Source organism: Arvicola amphibius, chromosome 17 (genome assembly GCF_903992535.2).
Source record: "Arvicola amphibius chromosome 17, mArvAmp1.2, whole genome shotgun sequence".
NCBI lineage: Eukaryota > Metazoa > Chordata > Mammalia > Rodentia > Cricetidae > Arvicola > Arvicola amphibius.
The window spans coordinates 20772298-20790739 of record NC_052063.2 but is presented as its reverse complement, the minus strand read 5'-3'; the positions used below and the strand labels follow the sequence as shown (position 1 = coordinate 20790739).

Sequence of the window (18442 nt, the reverse complement as noted above, 5' to 3'; positions counted from 1 at the left end):
TGTCTGCCGCGATTAAATAAGCAATAGCTGCAAATGTACACGGGGCAATGCTGTATTCAAAAAAAATTTCAACACTCCAAACAAAAGTGAGCGAGATAGCATTTTAATCCTTTTAAGGCTAACATTATCATTATCTACATTTTTATTTCTATAAAGCACAGTAGGTTCTGAATGCTTGGTCTTCGAATGTGAAATAAGGGACATATGGTCTTAGTGATTCAGTCAGGTCAAAATTTTGAGGTATTCCTTCTGTTTCCATTAGCTCTATCACCTAAGAAACTTCCACCCATTTCCTAAGGGAAAAGATGTATTCTTGCACATCTTTCATGTCAAGGACAACTATCAATACATCTGGCTATTTTGAAGAACATTGTCAGGGAAAGACAGTCATTTGCCAGAGAGTATACATAGTTGTATACATTCCAACAAAAGAAAGTGGGGCTTATTACCCTCTGAATCACCCATCTCACGTATCTTATAAATCTGAGCTGCAGCATTTGTAGACAAATTCCATTGAGCAGGATAGGTTTCATTCTTAGGTACAATTTTACCTTTTATTTCGACATCAGCAATTTCCTAACTCTAAAAACTCTCACAGATTCCATAACATTTTGAATATTTAGAACTTCTTCCATACTGCTGAAAGTTTAGAAAGCTAAAGTCAACCAGACACAAACAGCAAGATGGTGGTGTGTTGGCTCGGAAAGTGTACTGAATCTGGTGTTCAACTAACGTTCCTTTCTGAGTTATTCTGTATTTGCCGGCTCTAGTAGGTTATAAGAGGACACAGTCTACTCGCAAAACTAAAAGAACATTATTTTTATTACTGATTGGCTATTTAAAAATTTTAATGAATATTTTACATTTTACTTTTCTCTGTGGAATTTTATCAATGAGAGGCTAGCCAGTACAAATGAACCTTCACCCTGGTGTCAGTTTATCAATAAAGGTCTCCATAGCATTGCCAGTTAGAGAGGGTAAAACTAAATGGCTAAGATTCTAGTATGAGAAGAGATTTTGCATTTGAACTTTCATTTGTACAGAAGCTAAACACCACCGTAAAAGCTTCCAGCGTACACCTCCCAATCTTGAGCATCCTCAACAATATACAGGGATAGGAGAGTTGTCAAGCCTAGACTTTGGATTTCTTATTCTGGATGCCTTTAACAGTCTACATTCGCGAACCTTATTTTCTACTATGTATCACACAGGCAGACCAAGAAAGATAAAATACATGACTTTGTTGGCATAACCCGTTATTCATATTAAGCTCTAGTTGTAGTAGTTATAATAGCTTTTATTTCTATTATTGTTAGCCCTTGCATAATTAAAGTCTTTAAAATGAGGTCTTTAATATGTAGATGTTTTGCTGGCTGAAAGCTAAAACTTTTTCTTTGCATTTGAAGTGAGATTTTGATTTTCTTTTCTTTTTGTTCATTGTCTTTTGTATTTTGAGGTTATTTAAGTATTTCTATGCTCACCTAACATAATCAACATCTGCTCTCCCCATCGCAGTTTTTCCTGGCCACATGGCTCAGTTGTGCTCATTACATTAGAATTACATTAGAATTAAGTGAGATGCCTGTAGGAGGCTCTGCTCTTTCCCCATTTTCTTCACCAGTGTGCAAATATCCAGCTGTGACTGCAGAAATCAACTTCCAGAGGAGGGGCGTGACAGTGTGTACTCATCACATGATTGATTGAAGGCCCCGGACTCTGTGGCATGTATAGCTGCTCATTTCTCTGCTTGCTCCAATAATAACAATAATAATAATAATAATAATAATAATAATAATAATAATAACCATCATCATCATCTTTTTAAGGGTATGGGGAAGTAGCACGGTGAATGAAAGCATGGGCTCTTCCAGAGGACCCAGATTTGCTACTGAGCCCCCATGGTGCTCACAATGGTTTGTGATCTCAGTTCCATGGGATCTGATGTCCTCGTCCGGCATCCACTGGCACCAGGCACAAGCCAGGTAAAGATACATATGTAGGCAAAACACCCATACACCCCAAACACCAAATAAAAATTAAAAGTAGCATTTTTAAGTCAAGCCAGCAAAGTTAGACTTCTCTGCTACTCTTGGCTGAAAGAATTCCCAGTTGCTATATTTTTCAAGTAAATTTTGTATAGAACCATGCTATCTCTAGTTACTTTTCTTATATATCTTCTAATGCTGAAAGTTATGATTTTGGTCATTAGAAATTAGAATTTTCTAATATAAAAGATAACATATGGAAGACAAACTAAACTACAACTTCAAAGAAGCCAAAATGAACTCTTTGAAAACACTGTTAGGGAAGTGAAAAAGGCAAATTGAGTGGGACCAAAGGGTTTGCAAGAATCTAGCTTATCAGACAAAACCTTCTTATCTAAAATGTGTAAGAAACTCTTGAGGAGGTTAATAAGAAAAGTCATATTTAAAAAAAATCACTAAAATATTTGAGCAGGAATGTCATCAAGGAAGGAATGTCATGTGTGAAAATTATGAAAAGATAGTCATGAGGGAAATTAAGATTATAATTATAACCAGATCAGTCTGCACACCCAATAGAATGTGAAGTTTAAAAAACATGAATAATATAAAACGTAGGCAAGAACTTCGAACAATGGAAACTTTCCAACATTGCCAGTGGGAATATGAAACGGTACAACCACTTGAGGAAACCAGATAACAGTTTTCTATAAAGCTAAACCCACATGTGCTCCAGAAACACATTCATCTACTCCTACCTATTTGTTCAAGACAAATACCAGTTGTATGCACACAAAAATGAGATGCGAGCACCAAATAGCCTTTTTGTTTGCAATTGGCTTAAACTAGGAACCATCAGAATGGCTTTCGGCAACTTTGTGAGAAATGAAAATGACGTTAGACTCAGTTAACTCATGAGTAGGAGGAGTGGAAAGCAATATGCATTCAGCATAATGGGAACAAGCAGAGGGGAAGCAGAGGGCACGTGGACAGTGATGTGGTCCAAAGCCACACCCAAATGCACTGGGATGTGTACTATCGCTTGGTAGATGCACGGGTTTTAATTAGGAGTGTCAGGAGTTTTGAATGGAGTTCTTGATTCTTCAGCTTTGAAAACTCTTTAAGTTACTTGATATGGCACCCAACTTTAAGGTATTTAAATATTTCTATCTCATTAAAAATAACAATTGGACTCCATGTATTCTTTTAGAGCTATAGACCAGCTGAATAATCAAGCAACATCCACAAAACTGAGCCCTGAGGCATTAATCACAATACGTAAAAAAACACTACATGTTGTCTGAGAGTATATTTTAGCATGGAGAGCATAGGAAACATGAATCACTGACTTTCTGATGCCTCTAAATTTGATCCCATTCAGGAGGGTAGAGTCTGTGACTATAAAATTAATGCCTTGATATGAATGTGCATACTAATTTGTTATGTCTAGACTATAATCAGGTACATAATGGTAACAATAAAATACACAAGAAACCTCAATTTAGGATATGCACATATATTTACTGATATATATTATATATCATACATACAGTATATATGTGACAAATATCAATATTATATATATGTATATATGCACACACACATACATACACACACACACACACAGACTCACATACTCCAGGTTGGTCTTAAACCCTCTGTATAACCAAGCTTGACTTTGAATTTCTGATTATCTTGCTTCTGCCTCCAAGTGCAAGGATTACAGATACAGTGTACTATACTACACTCAGGGTTCTGCACATAATAGGCAAGCACTCTGACCATTGAGCAACTTTCCCAGCCACATTTATGGTATGCTGTGGAAATAATTTCAGAGGTTTTGAAAACCGATTCCTCTCCTAAAGAGGAGATATCCCTATGGTAGAGATAGTTGTTCTGTCTCTAGTTTCTTCCAGTTTGAAACAAGGGCATAGCTTTAACATTGGCATAAAGCTGTAACTATGAGTTTATCTTTCATATTGATTTTCACAAATTGTTTTGTACTTGTGGGAACCAATATTTTAAAGTACAGTTTTGTAATTCTTATAAACTAAAGAATTTATGTTATAAGATTTTATACCTGGAGCCAGTTATTATTAAGTTGCACATACTGTTTACAAATTATGACTATTCGAGTCAGATCTTGAGATTCAAATCAATCTAGAGAAAGGTCCAAGGCAATGAAATTCCAGAGCATATGTTTTAATATTTCTATGAACTCACTAATATTGTTAGAAGCATATCACTTATTGAGACAGATAAAGAAGCAATATCACAGTATCACAATTAAAGACAAAATAAAACATACTGAATTTAAAACCTGACAAAATAAACATAATGCTTGAAACTGAAATCTTCTGATTTGCCTTATAAGTTTTAGCTTTTGCATCCCGTTTATATGCTGCCCTGCATTCTATGGAAGAAGACCCACACATGTGGTTGTTCAGCACCCAGCAGCTGTGTTAGTCAATGATTTAGGTAGTGGTGGTGATGATGTCCCTAAGAGTATACAGTCATGATCCAGGATCAGCCAAGGGCTCCCTGCTTGGAGGCAGGTGTAGGCAGTCCTCTTATTTTGTGCGCTACTGTTAGGTCAAGCCAATTAGGTTTGATTCAGCCTGGAAGAAAAGAGAGGTTCCACTCCAGTGCCCGGTCCAAGTGGCTTTCTATGGTCTGTGTCGTTCCAGAAGGAGGTGAGTTAGAGAAGATCAGACAAAGCTTGTACTCTAACTCTCACTTCCTGCGGTGCTCTCACCTCCCTCCGACGGACTAGTGGTGTCAAAGCAGCGAGACAGAATGCAGAAGAGGATGCGAACTCACCCCAGACTTCCGGTTAAGCTGCTGTCTAAACAACACTGAAACCTCAAGCCTAGTTCTCACAGTCCACCTCTGTACTTCTAAGCTCAGCTCCTTGACCTGGCACTCTGCTGCAAAGAGGTCCGTGCCGCTCACAATTGACTCTCAAGGATGTTACCGGGACTATAGCTGCAGAAAAGCCGAATGGAAATAGTCCATAATCTGTCGCCAGTCTTACGTTTTAGAGTGAATTTAGTTGAAAATGGCGGTACTAGAATCAAGGAAAATGCAGTCTTAAATTGTAAGTGATCTCCAATGCTGAGATACAGATGGAGATTAGGAAAATGTGGAGCACGAAATGATGCTCTTAAACATATGATCATTTGTCTACTCAATTTACAGAAAAAATGACGGCTCTTTTCTGAATTACTGTTTAGAGATAAAGTTTATCGAGAAAAGTACATTAAGAAACTTCTCTGGCGTTCTACCACCTCAGTGACATGGAGGTGATACAAGATTTCTTTGGGATGGTACTGGAGAAAAAGAAGATTAAATGTCCCCTCTAGCCTGGCAGCAAATGGCTTTCCCTTTGCTTTTAGTGTGAAAATTCAGAAGCATGCATAACTGCAGGTAAGTTACATAACACATTCCTTAAAATCGCTGCCAATTTGGGGATTTCTGGACATTATTTATAACACTTGTTTTAAGTGAATTAAAATGACTAGGCAATATACTTAATTTTCCAAAGGGAACAGAAAATACCTTGTTCGGTTTTATGGCTTCACAACTAATTATTCTGTTATATAAAAGCAAAATAATTAGTTGTGGAACTATAAAACTGAAGAATGACTCTAATTTTAAAGAAACCATGCCATTAACCTTTACTTCACTGCTTATTTTTATAATTGGCTTATAATTCCGGTGGGTAGTTAAAACATATCACTTTCCTGAGGTGACACACATTAATTCGTATGACTAAGTTAATAACTTCAAGGAAGAAGTAGAGAGCACAAATAACAGCGAGTTTCCACAGGGTCCATGTGGCAGGTGGCCAAGCCACCAGGCAGAAATATCTTTCCTTGTAGTTCAAATAGAATATTCCCTCGAGGCAGATATTCCTGGCCTGTCCTTGTCACACAGCCAGACTCTCCTGTGACAGGAAATGCCTGAGCAAAATTTTGGGAACATGTCATTTTCAATTAGTGTTGCAGTATTCAAAGTGAGTGGATTATCTCCACTTGCTTATTTTGAGAGAGATTAAAAAAGTGCTTTTGCTTAAGATTGTTGGTGGGTTGGTTGGTTGGTTTTCATTAAAAATTTCCGTCAGATTAGAGGACTCAAAATCTCACCGAGATGCCAAGGCACTAAGATGTTGGTTCAGCAGTTTTGAAATTTGCCAGAAAAAGTTTGTAAGGTTTGTAAAATATGTTCCACTTAAAATATGGCTTTGCCAAGAAAATAAGTCAACCATTTTCGACCCATTAGGTATCTAATGCCGTTGTTACCAGAGCCATATCAGCTACTCAAATGAAGACCAAGGAAAAAATTCAGTTATTTTGAACTCGCTTGACGATTCAGTTGATTGAAATTGAAATTATTGCTGATAAGGCTGTTGGATGTGGCAATTTTTCTGAATATCCAATTAAATTGGAATGCTAGACAAGTGATAAATAAATTTCTAGTTCATGTTATGCCATATATAATATTTGATGTCTATATATTTCATAGTTAATACTCCATAACAAATGCATTAAATTAAGAAGGAGAGTCTAGTCGGTTGGGAGGTGTTGGTCATGCAGTGACAGTAGAATTTGGTTATGAGAGAAGGGAAAGTGAAGAGAGGACCAGCAGGGTAATAGTGAAGGATGTGGGATAACAATGTTAACCTGGACAATGTCATCTGATTTCTGATCTTTAAGAGATGTATTAGCCAGACGGTGGTGGTGCACGCCTTTAATCCCAGCACTAGGGAGGCAGAGGCAGGCGGGTCTCTGAGTTTGAGGCCAGCCTGGTCTACAAGAGCTAGTTTCAGGACAGGCTCTAGAAACTACAGGGAAACCCTGTCTCGAAAAACCAAAAAAAAAAAAAAATAGAGAGATGTTTTAGCAGGCAACTAACTATGTAGGTATGGCACTCAGAGGTAATAAAATACAGTGAGTTTTCTGTTTAATGGTCTTAGAAACCTCTGTGTCTATGTGATCCTCTCAGAGAAACAGCGAGAAATTGAGTCAAATTCAACACCTACTTTCTTTTATATAAGCCTAGCCTCCCTCCTATATTGAACCTACTGAAACAAGCAAAGTATTTTTTAAATTGAGATAACTTACATATACTTGCTTTCAGCTCAATTGTATTCCAAAAGAAGAGACAACGAAAAATCTCTTAAAAAGTGATTTTTAAAGGAAAAATAGTTTACCCGCATTACAGAAACTGCAAAACATAGAACTATACAACCAAGAAATTGAAAAACTCTGTAGCTCCCCCAGAAAGAACAACCAGCAATAGCTTTTGGTATTTACTCCGTCTCTATTTCACTTAACAATTTAAAGTATCACTTGTTATTACGTCCAATATTAGAAATAAGACTCTTCTAGAAAATTTAGCATTGAAAGAATGAATGCAAGCAATGTTATTCAAATTGTAAGGCAAAATCTCTCCAATTCATAGTCCAGAGTTCATACGAATCCCAGGGCTTTTTCTTTAGCAAAATAATTGCTGGGACAGCATCTTAAACAACACAATCACCACCGTGCAGCTGATTGTCTGGTGACTATTTTGTTCTGATGGGATTTGCTTTCCAGTCCTGAAAGAGGTTTTACAAATCCTTTGGGTACATTTGGGTTTGTGAATGGTCCATTCCCAGCAATGTTGGCAGGGACTGATTCCTTCAGAAACTAGAACAGCTGAATAAGCTATAAATATCTTTAAATTTGGATGAACTAATTGGCTTATTCTTCACAAATGGCATGCCGATTTTGTCCTTTGAAAGAGGTAGATTAGGATGTGCTGGGTGGAGGTTCAGAGCCACATCTTGAAGTTTGGGAACGATTTCTGCAGTGTGGATGTTGTGGAAGAAGCTAACACCCTTTCTTCCTTAAATGGGATGGCTAGAAAGCTGATACTGTGAAGATTCGCCCTATGCTGAGTCTTCTTGACACTCATCAGAGATTACAGTTCCAACAGATGACTGTAAAGTCGCCTCTGCCACCTTCTTCAATAGATCTCTGTGTAGCATGAACAGTAAAAACCTAGAGGCAGATATTGGGGTTCAAACTGAAGATCAGAAAAGCAAAGTATCCAAGCCACTAGAGAGCTCTTATTTCTATGAAATCTTCAGAGGGAAAAGAGAGTGAGTTCCTGTTTCAACCCACATTCTATTCCTTTTTAGTTTTGGGATAAAGGTGCGCATCACCACCGCCTGCCTCTAAGGCTAACTAGTGTGGCTACTGGGAGTAAAGGTGTGTGCCACCACTGCCTGGCCTGCTGACTAGTGTGGCTGTTTTGTGTTCTTGTCTTCAGAAAATCTTTATTTATTAAAATACAAATGAGTTGTCATTATACTTCTGAGTATGGCAATTCAGATAGAAAAGTCTGTTAGGTCTGTACTGAGTTGCTGTGGAACTTCATTTTCTTCATCAGCCAACCTTGAAAGAACCGAGTCTTCCCATGCCCAAAAACACATTCCAGATCTCAAAAGTCTAAAAATAATTTCTGTGTCTGGTTTCTCATATTATTTCTGGCTTCTAAGGTTTGTGTTTCTTGAACTGTGTTCTGTATGGTTCAGAGAACAATTTAGAATAGCTGTGGTCCACTTCATAGAACAGACGAGGATCTGAATTGTGCTCTTATATAATCACATTGGTTCCTTATTCTTGCTCTTGATGAAGTGGAAGAAATTTGGAAATTTCTGTCCTCCTGTCCAGCTAGATGTTCTTCTTGAAGTGACTTTCCTGGCACCCGTGATGGCACACAAGTGAGAGAAGCTGTTCTTTACATCTAGAAATGTCTATCAAAAGAGTGACAGAAGTCATCCCCATATTTGATGATGATGATGATGATGATGATGATGATGATGATGATGATGATGATGATAAGGTCACCCAGAAAAACCTAGACAAGTGGGAGAGATGGCTTTTGCCTGGACACCTACTTACCAGAACTGCCAGCTGGGTCACTGGGCTTTAAGTGAAGGTCTTGTGTAATGTAAATTTCCTGCTGGAAGGCTTAACTCTGGTTGATCTGCAGTGAGAAGGAGATATATCCTTGGAGCCCCCTGTCCTGCTGTGCTATTTTTTTGCATCAATTGGACAGCTCAATATTTCTTAGGACCCCTGTTCCTCAGTTACAAAGGGTGGTACACAGAGGAGCTCTGCTTACAACCTGGCATGGTTTGTCTACCAGTTAGGTGACAAGTTATCTCCAAAGGACTAGGATATCAAGCCTAGATAAGCAGTTCTTTTGGTTAGAAATCAGATACAGCTTGACGGTGCCCATAGCAGAGAGTTATGTGATAGGTCTCTGAGATATGTATGCAAGAGTTTCTTCTGATTTTAATCTAGATAGTATAGTCATATATACATTCATATGTATATATATATATATATATATATATATATATATATGTTTTTCGAGAGAGGGTTTCCCTGTAGTATCTAGAACCTGTCCTAGAACTAGCTCTTGTAGACCAGGCTGGCCTCGAATTCAGACATCCACCTGCCTCTGCCTCTGCCTCCCGAGTGCTGGGATTAAAGGTGTGCGCCACCACCACTCGGCTATAGTCATATATTTTAAATACAGAAAAAGTGTGCCATAAATTTGATACTCTTCACATTAACTTAAAAGTGGTATCATATTTATTTTATAAATGTGCCATCATGCGTATATGAACAGATAATTGAAAGATGAAAAGCCACTGTTTTATTTACTGACTGCTATGGTCTAATGTTTATGACCCATTCTAAAATTCATATATTGAAACTTTATCACTGATGATATTAGGTACAATGAAGGCTGTTTGGATGATAATAGCATGCTCTTAAAATAGAATCTTAACATAAATGAATGAAAGATTTGGTCTTTCCTCCCTCCCTCTCTCTCGCTCCCTTCCTTCCTTTCTTCCTTTTTTCTTTCTTTCCTTCTGCCCCCCCCTCCAGTCTTTCCCCCTTTCTTTCTTCCTCCATTCTTTTTTTTTCTGTGTGTGTGTTATGTGGAGGTCAGAGGACAGCCTATGGTATTAGTCTCCAAGAAATGATCATCTTGTTTTTGGAGAAAGGGCCTTCCCTTGACCTGGAACTTTTCACCTGTGCCAGGGTGCCTTCTCAGCCAGCTCCAGTTATCCGCAAGTCTCCATCTGTCTCTATCTCCCCAGTTCTAGGATTATAACTCTGTCCCATCACACATAGTCTTATTCTGTGGTGTTCAGGAATAAACTCATATCTTGGAAGACAAACACTCTACTGACTGCGTCATCTCCACATCTGTTCCTTTTCCAAGGAAGTTATCCAATGACTGAGGTTATAACTGTGTTTACTATGACCAAATAAACTTTTGTTAATGATACAGTGGGTGAAGCAATACGTCGTTGCAGGACATTTGATCACACTGTGTGAAAATGTGTTGCTGTTTTACCTTACATATGTATGTACTTTCTGATTGGTTTAATAAAGAGCTGAACAGCCAATAGCTAGGTAGGAAGGGATAGGCGGGACTTCTGGGGAGAGAGAGGACTAAACTAGTGTAATCCCTAACTACATTCCAAATGCTGTCCTCATACCCACAGGTAATTGCAGTACTCATCTCTCATCTGGGAAATGTCTCTTGCAATATTTGAAACCACCGGCAATCTAAATACAGAGTAATGGAGTCCAGTTCCAATGGACACATCTACAATACAGCTCCTGTATTGAAGGCCTAGGCATCATTTAGGTGGAACGTCTTTAAGAGATGGAGAGCCGGGCGGTGGTGGCGCACGCCTTTAATCCCAGCACTCGGGAGGCAGAGGCAGGCGGATCTCTGTGAGTTCGAGAGGTCTACAAGAGCTAGTTCCAGGACAGGCTCTAGAAACTACGGGGAAACCCTGTCTCGAAAAACCAAAAAAAAAAAAAAAAAAAAAGAGAGATGGAGGATGTGGAGTGTGCTTTTAAATTGTCCCCCATAAAACATATCCAGAATTTTCATTTCACAAAACCTTCGCAGAATTTTGCACTTTTTTTTTGCTTTTTAAAAATATTTGTTCATGCACTATTTACTCAGCTCTCCTTTTATTGTTTCTATCTACTTTTTTAAAATCACTAAAAGCATTTCTACACATAGCTCCAAGAGTACTGTCACACCTCTGTTTACTTCTGTGTTGAAAATGGAGCAGAAGGTATGAGGATCGAGATGAAGTGGTATATCACTTTTAGTAGTCAACTGGTAAGACTTGAGCACAATTACACCTATGGTTACCGCCACTCCATTCTGGACCTGCATAAGATTTTGTTAAACCCGCTTCCATATCACAGCTAGAGAGGGGAAAAGGGTAACACAAAAGAAGTAAATCCCTTTATTGATGCAACAGAACTCAGCAAAACTGAAGTGGAGAAAACAATGGTTGTTTACATTTGCAATGATAGGGTGAAGGCATTTGGAATTCTTGTTTGGAAAAATCTTTTCTTTTATTTGCCAGGAAGTAGGCATGCATTTTCATTAGGGACATTGTTGGAAAATCCCCACGAAGCAAAACATCTGCATCATGATCACAACTGTCAGAAAGATTCCCTGGCATGCAATGCAGTGAGCGTGCTTGTCTCAGTCAGTGGAGATGCTAACTCATTAAAAAAGCCAGGCCTGAAAATGAACCAAATTTCATTTAACATTTTGAAGTGATATGCCAGCTTTAATTATAGTATGAAAGAAGAAAGGCACGAGAAAGCCACATTTTTATATGAAAAAAATATTCCATAGGACGTTTTCTCCCGAAAGATGAAAAGTAGGTCAGTTTTATCAATGCGAATAATGATTTGAATCTGAATGCATTATTAACCTGCCTTTGGGGATGACTAGAATCTGCCTTTGTATTTTCATATCTTTCAGATTAGATCATATTTTTAAAAATGGAGTTAGTTGGGAAAAGGTAGAGGGCAGATGTGCTCAGAAAGTTTTAATGGGGTTGAAGTGTTTCAATAGTCACCTCTTGCCATTGGATGAGTGTTGCCAATTTGCGATGGACACTTGGTCTCTTTCAGGCACTGGTGATTCCTGTCACACTGTCCAGTCATTTCTATCTAAGATAATTGTTAGCATAACTCAATGGTAAGGGAAAACAATCTTTGGATTATACATCTGTTTCCCAGTCTACAATTCCCTTTCCGTGTTCTCACTACCCATCTGGATGTACATTTTAAAACCTTGTGTTCAGATGTATAATATCATTTAATCACTTTTATTATCTATCAGTCAATTTGCACATTATAAAATTAAAGAAATTCTATGTTGATGTAGCTGAGAAATGTGAAACCTAACATCTGTATTTTTTTTTTTTTTTTTGGTTTTTCGAGACAGGGTTTCTCTGCAGCTTTTTTAGAGCCTGGCCTGGAACTAGCTCTTGTAGACCAGGCTGGCCTCGAACTCACAGAGATCCGCCTGCCTCTGCCTCCCGAGTGCTGGGATTAAAGGCGTGCGCCACCACCGCCCTGCTTAACATCTGTATTTTTAAACCCAGCGGTCTGCCCTGCTGTGTGACAAGACTGGGAATGTGTGCTTACTTTTCTCCTGTAGATTTCATTTCTATATTATTATTATTACTGGCAGAGAAAGGAAGGGTCTCATAGTTGAGCAATGGAGAAAAGGGATGGTATCAATAACACAAGAGCACTATCAAGAAAGCCTTAGAACCAGAGGTTTTGGTCTGGCAGTTGTCAAATTTGAGTAGGATGCCTAATTAGATCTAATTAGATTACGTGATCACAAATACAGCTAGCATGTGAGCTGTGTAGATGGTTCCTGCAAATTGAAACATTCTCTTCTGAAGAAAATCCCAAAAGCTTAAGAAAGTTGCACAGTTTAGAAATCTTAGAAAGTTATAAGATTGATCAAGTCCCTCTCCAATGTTATAAAAGCACTAGATTATTGAGGAAGAGAAGAGTATCTGGGGGAGCTGCCTGCAGGTTGGGCAGGGAGTTCTAGACATGTAGTTTTCATGAGGCTTTCATGACTTACTGTCTGCGTGGAAGTGAACTTTTCACTGATGCCACTGCCTCTGCATTATTTAGACCCCCTATAAGTAAGTTTTCTCAGCCATGATCCTGTAAGAATCCCCAAAGGTCACTGAACGCGATGGGTACAACCACCTCCTAGGTTGGTACCTTGTCGGGGGTAAACAGATACCTGGTTTGTATCTCATCACTGAAAGTCATGTGATAGGGTCATTAGGGTACTACACGTATCAACTCATTGTGCATATTTTATTATTTTTTTATTAAAAATTTCCACCTCCTCCCGCCTCCCATATCCCTCCTTCTCCCCTCACTCCCCTCCCCCTCCCTCTCCAGTCCCAAAAGCAGTAAGCATTCCCTGCCCTGTGGGAAGTCCAAGGTCCTCCCCCCTCCATCCAGGTCTAGGAAGGTGAGCATCCAAACAGGCTAGACCCCCCCCTACCCCCCCGCACCAAAAGCCAGTACATGCAGTAAGATCAAAACCCAGTGCCATTGTCCTTGGCTTCTCAGCAGCCCTCATTGTCTGCCATGCTCAGGGAGTCTGGTTTTATCCCATACTTTTTCAGTCCCAATCCAGCTGGCCTTGGTGAGCTCCCATTAGATCAGCCCCCGCCCCATCTCAGTGACTTCCTTGCTCATGTTCTCCCTCCCAAACTCTCAGCAAGATGTTGGATCTAATACCTGCTTGTGTCTTGTGTGTGTGAGGCTGAACAGGCAGCTGGGTCTGGAATAAAAAGTTAAGAAGTGACATCGTGTGATATTTATTTGAGAGAAGGTTGAGAAATTCCTTCCAGGGAGTTCAAAGTGTTTCTTCTTTAAGTTGGCTGGGTCTCAGAATTGCTGCCAGTAGTCATACTGAAGTGTGGGAGTAGTTTTGCCTGTATCCTTCCAGTTGGGATGTAAGCCACAGTGGGCCATTTCAGAGATGGTTTCTTAAACAGGAATTTGTGGACTTAGTAAGGAGATAAAATGTTAAATGGACCTTAACATAGAGTATATCAGTGATGAAAGAAAATGTGTGTATGTCTATCTGTGTTGGGGGAATTAGTCACAAATGACAAGGACCTCTTCCTTTTTGAAACTGTAAATAATAGAAACCAGTAACTGTTTCTATTCAATAAACATATTCTTCAAAGACCAACATTAATAAAGATAGGAGTCTCTCGCTTTTAATTATTTTACATAAATTAAAGGTTATTTGATAGACATAAGGTTTTATAAAAGGAAGTAATCAGTGAGGATCGTCTATCAAGAGTCACGGGTCCTTGATTACATTTGAATATTATTCAGGTCGACTGCTAAGTAACTAAGAGACCCTTTCGAAAAAAACTGTAAGTGGCTTCTTGCTTCTTCAATGTGGCTCTTCTTAACAGTTCCTTTCTTGTATCCAGTGTCGCTATTCACACGAATACAGTCTTCTCCTTTCCATGTGTTTTAATTTAAAGTTTTCTGTTTGGGTTCAGGAGAACTTAGACAGAAATGAAAGGTTTAATTCAGGATGATCCAAGGCACATGTTCCCCAAATATGGCTGCATAATCAAATCACTTGGAGACCCCTAAAATAGCCCGGAGGCCCTCTGATTCCAAATGCTGACCAAACTGAAGTGGGGTGAGAGCAAGGCCAAGATTATCTAAAAGCTTTTCAGGTGGTGTTCGCATGTGAGAAGGTAAGAACCAGTGGACCAAACACTAAGCAATGCCAATAATAGCAAGAAAGTTCTGTATAAAGCAAATCTGTGTTATTACTTTAGAGCTTTCAACTAACTGTTCAGCAAGGTCCCAGGTGTTTAGTCCAGAGGAAGCCTGGGAGTGCTTGCTTTACTTACAGACTTGGTTTTGTAATTGTCCTAAGCCGTCGTCTTAAAACCCGCCTCTGGACGCCAGATCCCTGCCCTTGAACTTCCATTTACATCCTGCTGTTTGAGTCAGGACTGCTTGTCTCCCTCTGGCCTAATGCTTAACAAGGAGAAAGAGACCAAGGTGGCTGCCTCCGATTATGTGAGGAAGAGCGACCCTCCTTGTTTGCTGAGGCATACTGAGGCGGTTTATAAGAGGCACCTGAAGGCAATCATGTTCCAGCCAGTTGCAGAAAAGATTCAGGCAGGGTTCCACTCGCCAGAAAGCTGGCGCTGTTAGTCCCGTTCATGTTTCCCACACTCAATTCCATAGCCTGATACATGCTTGGATAGACACCCTCTCATGGAAATATCCTGTTGATTTTCTTCTACTCCTCTTTTTCTATAGACACCTGTTCTATATTAAAGAGAAATCAAGATACCAAGGCTCAGAGTAACGTTGCTGGGAAACTTTTACCATTTACCCGAAACCATGCTTACGTGAGTGCCGAGATTTTACTCTCAACTTTGATTTCTGTTTGCCCTGCCCTGTGTTGTGTAAAGACTTGCCATTGCAAAATATCAACTCCTTTTCATTCACACTGTGTTATATTTGCCAGCTATGAAGGTATACTTTCATACCTACAAACACGTAAGAAAAACATCCGAGACGTGTTTTATGGCACCAATTTAATAGGAGAGCATTTCAAATTTCACTGGAGAATATTTAGAGTTTTCAGTCCCTATGCTATCTATCCCTTAAGTGTACGCTGATAGCTGAACAAACTGAACATTAGAAACAGGTGATTTTAGCTTCTTGTGTCAAACTAATAGATAACGTGACTCATTTTTTTTTTTTTGTAGCATTTCTTTCCTTTGATAATGCTTCTCAGTCGCCACCCACAAGAGTATAGCAGTAATTATCAGAGACCACCTACCTAGTACGGAGGTAATCATTACCAAGGTCTTCTAACATGTCAGCATTTGCATATGCAAGGATGAAGAGACAGTTTTCCTGCTGGTAAGGGATGAAAGAAACGACAGGGGCTTCCACATTCCTCATGTAAGTGTGTTACTTGTCTTTTGATATGTTCTCAGAAGAAGTTCTCAGGAATGAATTAATCTACTAATCAGAGAATGACTCGTGTCTATCTCATTCAACAGTCTCTGACCTGCGAGATCAGAGATTCGGTTGGCCCAGCTGTTCATCGGAGATCATTTCTTAGCTTTAATTAACCAACTGAGAAGACGTAACCTTTGGATATGGTCACTGGAGGGCAGGATTTTCCTCAGAGCGAGTTTCCTAGAAACTTACATTCTGATTCTGGGCCATCCTTGGGGGAAATTTTAGCACAGAGACTAGTATTTAATGTCAAGAACTAGATATACTACATCTCAAAATGCCCTGTACTTGACACTTAAGGAATATAAATAAGCTACCCACTCAAAACAATGTCAGAATTGGTGGTGAGAAGCTAGAGTGTGAAGCAGAAGATAAAGTAAAAGTGGCCAGGTATTCACTTAGGTATAGAGAAGAAAAAGAAGGCATATAACTGTAGTGGAATTTCAATTTAATTTTAATAAATAAAGACTGCCTGAAGATCTGAGAGTAACACAGTCCCACTGGTCAGCCTTACAGACTAGATTATGGTAACACACACCTTTAATCTCAGTAGCCACAATGACACACACCTTTAATCTCAGTAGCCACACTAGTTCCCATAGAAACTGAGCAGTGCATGACTTTAATGATGGTGGTCCATGCCTTTAATCTTGGCCCGAGAGAGGATTATAAAACAGAAGGAAACAGCTTTTAACACAGTCTCATTTTAAGATTCTAGAGACAGGATTACCATTTTGGTCTAAAGTCGAGGTAAGAGCCAGAGGCTGTCTCTTTCACTTTTCAGATCTTCAGATTGAACCCCAGTTTCTGACCGTGACTTTTATTAAGCATGTTTCATATAACTAATTAATCCTAGAAACATGTGAACTTAATGTTTTAAAGGAATATAGTTCATGGGGCACATGGCTGGTCTTATTCAGCTCATATTAAGGCCTATGGGAAGACACTTTGATAGTTTAACTCACATTTTCTGCTCCCACAATCAAGATAATTTCAGTCTCACTTAGAGAGTTTTTCAGTGGAGGGAGTTCTAAAGACACCTCAGTGTGTTCTGTTTTTCCAAACAGTTTCAGATGTTAAGTTGGTTTACTTAGTTGGTTGGGGTGGACTCATCTGCAGGTAGAATCCATGGTACCTCATCTCATCTGGCACTAAAAACTTGGCAAAGATCCTCCAAGGCTTAGAAAGAAAACCATGGTGATGAAGTTTTTTACAGTTATATTTTAGGAGTTCTTAAAATAAAAAAAATATTTTTTGAAGAATATACCTCCTTTTAATAATTTAATTTTATGTTTATGGGTATTTTGCATATATGTGTGTTTGTGCATCATATGTATGGTGGTACCCATTGATCGTCTGGTACTAGAGTTACATACAGATGGCTGTCAGCCATGACATGGGTGCTGAGAATTGGAATCAGGTCATCTGGAAAAGCACCAGTGCTTTTTATTGCTGAGCCATCTCTCCAGCCCAAATAGCTATAGTTTTAATTTTCAAAACAGTTAAGAACCATACATTATGTAACAGTTTCCTCTAAGATTGAAATATCCCATCCTGCAGGGAGGGTCCTTAAACAGGAAGGTAAGCAACTCAAAATAGTTTCAGGAATTCCCTGAAATCAAACAGATTCACTACTCCTCTTCCAAACTATAAAAACCTGAAATTCTATCATAAATGTAAAGAACTTTTCCAAAGAAATGGAATGGTCAAATATCCATAAAGCTATCAATTTGCATTTAGAAGGATTCTGTGTCACAGGCAAATATAAGGAATCCTAGGTCCTAGTAAGAACTGAGGGGCTTGTGGTTTGTAGGCTGGCTTTCGTTGCTTTATGCTTAAAAACCACCTATGAGTGAGTACATGTGATAATTGTCTTTCTGTGTCTAGGTTACCTCACTAAAAATAATGTTTTCTAGCTCCATCTATTTTTCTGCAAAATTTAACCTGTCATTATTTTTTTCTGCTGTGTAGGAATCGATTGTGTAAATGTACCATATTTTCCTCATCCATTCTTCAGTCTAGGGGCATTTAGGTTGTTTCCAGGTTCTGGCTATGACAAACAAAGCTGCTATGAACATAGGAGAGCACATGTCCTTGTGGCACAATTGAGCATCCTTTGGATATATACCTAAAAGTGGTATTACTGGGTCTTGAGAAAGGTTGTTTCCTAATTTTCTGAGAAATCACCACACTGACATCCAAAAGGGTTGTGCCAGCTTGCACTCCCACCAGCAATGCAGAAGTGTTCCCTTTCCCCCACAACCTCTCCAGCAGAAGTTGTCATCAGTGTTTTTGATCTTGGCCATTCTTACAGGTGTAAGATGGAATCTCAGAGTTGTTTGGATTTGCATTTCTCTGATGACTAAGGATGTTGAATATTTCCTTAAGTTGTGGACACTAAGAGAGACTTACATAGATCTAATCTACATGGGAAGTAAAAAGTAGAAAAAGACAAGATCTCCTGAGTAAATTGGGAGCATGGAGACCTTGGGGAAGGATTGAATGGGGGAT

At 39.0% G+C, this 18442-nt stretch overlaps 1 protein-coding gene across 6 annotated transcripts in view; it reads right to left on the bottom strand.

Moving 5' to 3' along the window:
* Lin7a (lin-7 homolog A, crumbs cell polarity complex component) overlaps positions 1-18442 on the bottom strand; it is a 141980-nt gene that overhangs the window by 50307 nt on the left and 73231 nt on the right. Inside the window, exon 1 of one of the 6 annotated variants that reach the window (XM_038314580.1) lies at positions 8933-8951. The exons of the other annotated variants lie outside the window; for them this stretch is intronic. The gene's annotated coding sequence lies outside the window, so the exon portion shown is untranslated. Of the gene's footprint in view, positions 1-8932; positions 8952-18442 lie in introns of those variants that run through there. 6 annotated transcript variants of the gene reach the window in all.